The 9,747-nt window shown below is 33.8% G+C and overlaps 1 protein-coding gene across 3 annotated transcripts in view; it reads left to right on the top strand.

Annotated features, from left to right (window-relative positions):
- Positions 1 to 3,585: 3,585 nt before the first annotated feature.
- LOC133454492 (protein zer-1 homolog) overlaps positions 3,586 to 9,747 on the top strand; it is a 66,908-nt gene continuing 60,746 nt past the window's right edge. For all 3 annotated transcript variants that reach the window (XM_061733218.1, XM_061733216.1, XM_061733217.1), the window contains exon 1: positions 3,586 to 3,691. The gene's annotated coding sequence lies outside the window, so the exon portion shown is untranslated. The remainder of the gene's footprint in view (positions 3,692 to 9,747) is intronic.

Genomic DNA, 9,747 nt, shown 5'->3' with positions numbered 1-9,747 from the left:
AAAGAAGAAAGGAAGAAAAGAGAAAAAAGAAAAGAAAGAAAGAAAGAAAGAGAAAAAGAAAGAAAGAAAGAAAGAAAGAAAGAAAGAAAGAAAGAAAGAAAGAAAGAAAAAAGAAAAAGAAAAAAGAAAGAAAGACTCTTTTTTCATATTTTTCCCTCTTTTTTTCCTCTTTTTATCTTCTGTTTTTTCATCTTTTTCATCAAGAAAGAAAGAAAGAAAGAAGGAAAAAGAAAGAAGAGAAAGAAAAAAGAAGAAAGGAAAGAGAAAAAAGAAAGAAAGAAGACAAAAGAAAAGAAAGAAAGAAAGAAAGGAAGGAAAGAGAAAAAAGAAAAGAAAGAAAGAGAAAAAATAAATAAATAAATAAATAAATAAATAAATAAATAAATAAAGACTCTTGTTTTAAGTTTAATGAGATTTTTTGACTAAAAATGAGACATTTGAACTAAAAATAACTAAAAATAAGACCAATATTGTGTTTTCTAGAACAATCCACGGTGATTTATCCGGTGGATCCGGTGGGGATTTAAACGGGATGAAGAGACTTTTAAAGGTTATTGTGTCGCCACCTGGGGCTTTGACACTCGCGTGACCCTTTTCAATCCTTTAACAGAATTAATTAGTAATGGAATCTTTCCAATCCTTTAACAGAATTAATGCCAGTAATGGTTTCTGTGTCTGTGGGGGAGCAACTTCCTGTCAGGCGTCTGAATTAGTGACTCGTTTATTGATTAACGTCTCAGGCTTTTCTCCCTCTGGAATCAACCAGGAAGTGCAGGATGAAATTAAAGTAAAGAGGTGAATACGTTGATAAGAATATTACAGTTAGCCGGTACTTTCCTTATTCAACCCACGTCAGGTAAATTAGGCGGTGGGAAACAGCAGATGATTAAGTGATATTTAAATACTAGGACATGATCCTGATTTAAAAAAATAAATTATGTGTACACAAAAGTTCCCTGTGGAAAAACTCAAAATCTTACTCTTTCTTTCTTTCTTTCTTTCTTTCTTTCTTTCTTTCTTTCTTTCTTTCTTTCTTTCTTTCTTTCTTTCTTTCTTTCTTTCTTTCTTTCTTTCTTTCTTTCTTTCTTTCTTTCTTTCTTTCTTTCTTTCTTTCTTTCTTTCTTTCTTTCTTTCTTTCTTTTCACTTGAAATAAGTAGAAAAATCTGCCAGTGGAACAAGATTTATCTTCTCATTACAAGCAAAAAAATCTTGTTAAACACGCTGAAATGCGATTAATGTCGGAATAAATTAATCTTGAAATAAATAAAATAAATAAATATATATATATATATATATATATATATATATATATATATATATATATATATATATATATATATATATATATATATATATTCTGAAATACATAGATAATGTTAATTAAGAATACATTTACTGTAAATACTAACAAATAGAGAAAAATACATAAAAGATTGAAGCACCCAGGGGGGCCGGTCATTATATTTATTATATTTATATTATATTTATTATTATACTTTATTCTACTGTTGGAGGAAACACACTGACAAATACTGACTTTTATTCTTTTTATTTAAAATATATAATATAATAAAATGTAATACATGCATCCTTGCATCAAAGTAAAATAAATCAAATGTCTAATACATGAAATACAGATGTAATGTAAAATGCATTTAGTATCTTTTTACCATGAACTGTTACCGCTTTTTTATATATTATTTTAGCTTATCAAATATAATGAATTTGCACAAAACATGAAATTGTGACACTCAACATACCTGCAGCAACAGAAAGAGGGGGTACAGGAGACAGTGCACATTAATTCAGGTATGTGTGTGTGGACCAAAGCACTTAGTCTGTCTCCTCATGGGAATCCTCCAGCACTGAGGACTTCCCACAATTCCCCGCTAATATGAATGCAGCATGTACAACAGCAGGGGGCGTAGTTTCCCCATTTAGCAGGATTTTAACCACAACCTATTCAACCATGTTACATATATATATATATGTATATATATATATATATATATATATATATATATATGTATATATATATATATGTACTGGATCAGAACTGTACCCCCCTGAACATTCTTTCTTTCTTTCTTTCTTTCTTTCTTTCTTTCTTTCTTTCTTTCTTTCTTTCTTTCTTTCTTTCTTTCTTTCTTTCTTTCTTTCTTTCTTTCTTTCTTTCTTTCTTTCTTTCTTTCTTTCTTTCTTTCTTTCTTTCTTTCTTTCTATTTGATTTGAAGATTTTACTTCGAACATGCATAAAAAAAGAGGAAAAAAATGAAAAAAGAGGAAAAAAAGATGAAAAAGAGAAAAAGGAGAAAAAAAGAGGAAAAAAAGACATTTCGACTTTTTTCTCGACATTTCAACTTTTTTCACGAAATTGTAACTATTTCAGACCAGTTCTACAGTAAAACGTCAGTATTTGTGAGTGTGTTTCCTCCAACAGTAGAATAAAGTATAATAATAAATATAATATAAATATAATAAAGTCCTGTAATGACGGCTTTTAGTTTTGGTTCCATACAGAATTGAAGTGGCCCCCCCTGGCCCCCCCCTGGGTCACTGGATTGAAGACACAAATCAGCTGTTTTTACAATAAGACAAATACATGGATTATTCTCTACAAATGTGTGTTTGTGTGTTTTCTTGTTTTGTTTTGTTTTGTCTTGTTTTTTATAGTGAAACTGTGGTCGTAAAACGAAGAAAAGACGAAAAACGACAATCAGATTAATCAAAACTGGCTCTTTAAGTATTTCTGAGCCTAATAATAATAATAAAAAAATTTGTATATATATATATATATATATATATATATACATATATATATATATATATATAAAAAATGTTTTAATATATGTATTAATAATATATATATATGATATATTAAAATATATATGATATATATATTATATATTTTAAATAAAAAGAATAAAAAAGAATAAAATATATATATATATATATATATATATATATATATATATATATATATATATATATATATATATATAAATATATATATATATATATATATATATATATATATATATATATATATATATATATATATATATATATATAAAATATATAAAAAATGTTTTAATATATATGTATTAATAAAATATATATGATATATATTATATATTTTAAATGAAAATAATTAAAAAAAGTATTTCTGAGCCTAATAATATATATATATATATATATATATATATATATATATATATATATATATATATATATATATATATATATATATATATGTAGAGATAAAAAAATATATATATACAAAAAATATATATATGTGTGTGTGTATTAATAAAATTAATATAAGATATATTAAAATATATATGATATAATAAAAGCGCATATATATATATTATATTGTTTAGTTTAGTTTAGTTTTTTATGTCGAATCTGCGGCCGGGGAAGGTAGAGAGGAAAAGGAACAGGAGGAGTATAACGGCTGATTTATGGTCCCGCGTAGCACTGACGCAGAGCCATACATCTCTACGGTGCGCGTCGCCGCGTACCCTACGCCGTAGTCTCTGCGTCAATGTAACGCGGGACCATAAATCAGCCATTAAGAAGAAGTGAGAGGAGGAGTTTGTTTGTTGACATCGGGGACGAAAAAACGACAACCAGATGAATCAAAACGGGCCGTAACGCTTCGTTTTCCAGCTCGTTTCCAGCGACCAGGTGGGTGTAAAGTGTAAACCCCGGTAAATGAACTCCCGCCGGCGGGAATAAAGCCCCCGCTGCCGCGACGGCGCCGCTCGCCGTTCACCCGTCACAGGCTGATTCACGGTCCCGCGTAACAGCGACGCAGAGTCGTCTAACTGACGGGGCGCGTCGACGCGTCCCTACGCCGTAGGCCTCTGTGTCGATGCGACGCGGAACCACGAATCAGCCGTTAGCCGCCGTTAGCGGCTAAAGTGGTGCTAATGGAGCTAGCAGAGTTAGCAGCTAATTCAGACCCTGACGGGGTCGTTGTTGTTGGTATTTACCTGCGTGTAAAGGATGTTGTTGCTGTTTTTACTGTTGTTTCTGTGGTGAATGTTAATAAAGTTCCAATGTTATTAAAGTTACTGGGTGATAAGAGCTAGCGGCGCTAGCTAGTGTGTTTATCTGTCAGGAATCCTTCCTTCCTTCCTTAGTAGACTACTACAAGTAGTAGTCTACTAAGGAAGGAAGGAAGGAAACATTTGGAAGGAAGGAAGGAAGGAAGGAAGGAAAGGACGGAAGGAAGTGGAAGGAAGGAAGGGAGGAAGGTAGTATTAGTAGTAATTGTAGTAGTAGTAGTAGTAATTATTGTAGTAGTAATTGTAGTAGTAGTAGTAATTGTAGTAGTAGTAGTAATTGTAGTAGTAGTAGTATTTGTAGTAGTATTAGTAGTAGTAGTAGTAGTAATTATTGTAGTAGTAATTGTAGTAGCAGTAGTAGTAGTAGTAATTGTAGTAGTAGTAATTGTAGTAGTAGTAGTAATAGTAATTATTGTAGTAGTAATTGTAGTAGCAGTAATTGTAGTAGTAATTGTAGTAGTAGTAGTATTTGTAGTAGTAGTAGTAATTGTAGTAGTAGTAGTAGTAGTAATTGTAGTAGTATTAGTAGTAGTAGTATTAGTAGTAGTAGTAGTAGTAGTAGTAATTGTAGTAGTAGTAGTAATAGTAATTATTGTAGTAGTAATTGTAGTAGTAGTAATAATAGTAATTATTGTAGTAGTAATTGTAGTAGTAATTATAGTAGTATTAGTATTAGTAGTAATTGTAGTAGTAGTAGTAATAGTAATTATTGTAGTAGTAATAGTAATTATTGTAGTAGTAATTGTAGTAGTAATTGTAGTAGTAGTAATAGTAATTATTGTAGTAGTATTAGTAGTACTGTTTGTTCTGTGGTGAATGTTAATAAAGTTCCAATGTTATTAAAGTTACTGGGTGATCAGAGCTAGCGGCGCTAGCTAGTGTGTTTATCTGTCAGGAATCCTTCCTTCCTTCCTTAGTAGACTACTACAAGTAGTAGTCTACTAAGGAAGGAAGGAAGGAAACATTTGGAAGGAAGGAAGGAGGACACAAGGAAGGAAGGAAGGAAGGAAGGAAGGAAGGAAGGAAGGAAAAATTTGGAAGGAAGGAAGTGGAAGGAGGACGCAAGGAAAAATTTGGAAGGAAGGAAGGAAGGAAGTGGAAGGAGGACGCAAGGAAGGAAGGAAGAAAAAGGAAGGAAGGAAGGAACGAAGAAGAAGGAAGTGGAAGGAAGGAAGGAGGACGCAAGGAAGGAAGGAAGGAAGGAAGGAAGGAAGGAAGGAAGGAAGGAAGGAAGGAAGGAAGGAAGGAAGGAAGGAAGAAAAATGAAGGAAGGAAGGAAGGAACGAAGAAGAAGGAAGTGGAAGGAAGGAAGGAGGACGCAAGGAAGGAAGGAAGGAAGGAAGAGAGAGGGTGGAAGGAAGGAAGGGACATTTTGGAAGGAAAGAAGGAAGGAAGGAAGGAAGTGGAAGGAAGGAAGTGGAAGGAAGGAAGGAAGGAAGGAAGGAAGGGAAATTTTGGAAGGAAGGAAGGAAGGAAGGAAGGAAGGAAAAATTTGGAAGGAAAGAAGGAAGGAAGGAAGGAAGGAAGTGGAAGGAAGGAAGTGGAAGGAAGGAAGGAAGTGGAAGGAAGGAAGGAAGGAAGGAAGGAAGGAAGGAAAGGGAAGGAAGTGGAAGGAAGGAAGGAAGGAAGGAAGGAAGGGAAATTTTGGAAGGAAGGAAGGAAGGAAGGAAGGAAGGAAGGAAGGAAGGAAGGAAGGAAAAATTTGGAAGGAAAGAAGGAAGGAAGGAAGGAAGGAAGGAAAGGGAAGGAAGTGGAAGGCGCTCAACCAAACTAACACCAGCCAATCAGAAGCAGAGCGGGGCGGGTCTTTGACGGCAGCAGAGCAGAGCGCTGGTTCAACCTGCCGGAATACCAATCACCAACTTCAAGATGGAGAAAAAATGAATGAATGTCGGTTTATAAGAATCTTTTTGCCCAGAAGAAAAAAAGAGCGACAAAAAAATACCCATAACCATGTTCTTCTCTGGAAAAAACCCTCCTGCACCGCGGCTTTAGAAGAAAAAGACGCTACAGAGTCGGGATGTCACGATGACAGATTTTCTTGGTACGATTATTGTCAGAGAAATAATCACGATTTAACGATTATCACGATTATTATGTATTAATTAATTTCACACTATGAATGTGTAAAATCACATGAACACTCCTTAGAGATCTTTAAATGTCATTTATTTTCCATGCCAAATATTAGCAGAAAAGAAAAGTAACCAAAAAGTACAACATTAATGACAATAATACCATTGGAATTAAACAAAAATCACTTCTGTGTTAATCATCCACAGTAGGATTTCCCTTTTGGGTAATAACATTTCAAATGCTACATGCAAACTGTAAACTGTATTACAAAAATGTTTCTGAACATTTCTTTTGGACCTGAGAAGAGAATTTTTAAACAGGAAAAAACATCTAGCTAGCTTTTGACTTATAGCTGCCCTCTGAAACATAAATAATACTGTAACAGTGAAAATAAACAAGACCACATCTGAAATTAAATACAAGCTAGCTATGTATTTCCTTTTGGAACAAAAAAAGTGGTGAAAGGCTGCAGGACAGGAGCCACCTGCAGAAGACTTGCTTCAAGTCCTTTCAGTTCAGGTTAAAGTGCAGGAATGTGAGCTACGTGCTTACGTCGGGGGCTGGGGACGGTGTTACTGAACAACCAACGCAGAATAAACACGGAAGAGCGCCGTTTTTAAACAACGGAGCGTTGAAGACGGCGGTTAAGTTAGCAGACTCTTTTATTTTTACATCCATTTATTTAATAATGGATGTAAAACAGAAGCAGCAGTGGTCTACGATAGGGCTGCACGATTCTGGACAAAATGAGAATCACAATTTTTTTGCTTAGAATTGAGATCACGATTCTCTCACGATTTTTTTCCAATATAAAATTTATTGCACTTATTACTTTAACTTTGCTACAGCTGAACAAAAATATAATAACAATAAACATCTCTTGTCTTCTTTACACAAACCTTTGAATAATTTAAACAATAATAACAATTTTGAACAATATTTGTTCCTCCCTTAGTTGAACACCCTTTCAGAAAGGGGACTTGTAACCTGTAGTTCTGAGGCAACAAATGATTCCTCTGGCTGGGATGAACCCCCCATTGCCTTTTGCTGCTATTAAGAAGCTGCCGATACAAAAGGTAAACGTTACAAAAAATATGATGGTGCCTGATAAAAGACTGGCATCAACTTTGTAACAGCTGACATTGAACATAAAAACAATAAACATCTCTCTTGTCTTTAAATAATTTAAACAATAACAATTTTAACAATATTTATGTGCAATATGTGTCAGGTGATGAGAAAGGTAGATGTTTCTCCAAATGTAATCCACAATCATTAACAAAATATAACAAACATGACAACATGATAGTTGACCATGACAGGACTACAACAACCTAGAACATAGGCCTAGTCCTTTTTTATGCAGCCATCTTTAAAAAAAAAAAAAAAAAAAATTTAAATCGTCGTCATTTGGAAATGAGATCGCGTTCAAGCATGAATCGAGATCGCGATTTTTTAACGATTAATCGTGCAGCCCTAGTCTACGATACAATCCACCAACAGAGCCCGCGACGGAGCGCAGCCTCGCGTCCGAGCCTGCTCCCAGCCCTTCCCCGCGGGCCGGGGATTTTTAATTAAATAAATGGATTTATTTCGGCAATGTTTACACACTGGAAAGCCATCGTCAACGATAACCCCTTCCTCATTTTTGCGGTACCCATAATAATCCCACACAGCTGATTTTATCCGCTTCTTCATCCATGCTTCACTTCAGCTGCTCCGCTTCCGCTTGTGTAACTTTATTTTCGTTCCGTGCGAGTTGCGCTGATCTGTCTATGGTTCCGGGTCCCGGCGTAATCTTTGGAAAGTGACGATGTTTAGGAGTCTTCACGAATAATTAATCGTGCCGTTTAAAATCGCGGTTAATAGTGAAAACAAGTAATCGTGACATCCCTACTACAGAGTCGGGATGCAGCGGCTCAGAAGACAGGGTGCTTGCGCAAGTCTTGAAAGTCTTAATAAGTATGGAATTTTGAAACACTGTTTTCCAGACCTTGAAAAGTCTTGAATTTCGTGTGAAAGTCTTAATAAAGTATGGGGGAAAAAAATGTATGGTAGAATTTTACAGTATGCTCAAAGGCATTGTGAAAATGTGAAATTCATGTACTTGTGATTTTCATGTTTTTAAACGTTTTCATCAGTAAAAACATAATTTACTGTGAATAATGCATTCGTTGAATACTAGGCTATAAAAAATTCTAACAAACATTTCTAATAAACACAATTGGTACAATCTCAACCAATGAAGTAGGCAGTAGGCACACAAGTATACAAGTACATAAAGTTAAGGTCTTGGGAAAAAAAATATCAGTTTTGAAAAGGTCTGGGAAAAGTCTGGAATTTTAATTTGGAAAAAGAGCAAGCACCCTGGAAGAGCAGGGGAATACGTGCTTAACTCCGCAATAAAGACTTTTTAATTGTAAAAAAAACAAAAGGGTTGCTACTATGTGAATATCACTTATCACGGGTTGTTTTTGGAACGTAACCCCCACAAAAACAAGGGATTACTGTATATGAATACTCATGGCATAAACCTGTCAAGTTTTGGATTTAAAAATAAGGGAAACCAGCCCAACCGAGTCCAGTATTACATTTTAAGACAGGTTTACAAAATATTTAAAATATCTACCTATCAATCATTTACAAACTACAATTATGTGCTCTTTATGAACCTTTGTTGACACTGAAATGCTGTGGACATTCCTCTGTATGTAGTTCCTATAATAGAGTTTATATTATATAATAGAGTCTAAATGAAAACAAAGGGGAAATAAAGCACATTTATTTATTCTAAATATTTTCAGTTTATATACAAATTGATTGTCTTCAAGTGAAACATTTTCTTTTAATTTGTCATCGTCGCTCATGTGGGTCTCTGGCTCCCATTTTTAGATATATTTAAAAGATTTTCTAGCAGAAAAGTCTTCTCTGTCGTTACATCCATCCTCTGATTAGTTGTTTTTGTTCCCGTTGTTGCCACTAACTTTGTGAGAACTGCCCTCCAGGCGACAGCAAGGGCCAGTTCTCGCCAGGTTAGTGACAATTCAGTTTGTAGAGGCACAATAACCCTTTAATATATCATAAAACGGGACATTTACAGGAAAATACTAATACAGGGGGCGGCGGGAAAGACGGTAAAATACGGTTTCCCGTTTGCCAAAACGGGAAACTTGACAGGTATGGGCATAGCACCAGAATTATATATATATATATATATATATATGTATATATATATATATATATATATATATATATATATATATATATATATATATATATATATATATATATATATATATATTTTTTTTTTTTTTATATAAATGGTTGCTAATCAATAATTCCACCAATGAATTAGCCTGCCTGAGTTTCACCTGCCCTTGTAACATTATGACCTTTAAAATATTCATATTTTAGATTGTAGGTCATCTTATACCCTTTCAAACTCAATGACAACTAGCAAAACTTGATATCAAAATATCCATAGTGAAAAGGAAAATAATATTCAAATTATGTCATTTTTGTTGCTTTCCAAATTGCCGAGCGCATTTATCCCCCGCTCCCGGAAACAAGTTCAGGCTCAGGAATTTGTTTAACTTT

The sequence above is a fragment of the Cololabis saira genome, chromosome 11, assembly GCF_033807715.1.
Source record: "Cololabis saira isolate AMF1-May2022 chromosome 11, fColSai1.1, whole genome shotgun sequence".
In the NCBI taxonomy this organism is placed as follows: domain Eukaryota; kingdom Metazoa; phylum Chordata; class Actinopteri; order Beloniformes; family Belonidae; genus Cololabis; species Cololabis saira.
The sequence above is the reverse complement of the archived record's forward strand: the minus strand, read 5'-3'. Positions and strand labels throughout refer to the sequence as shown.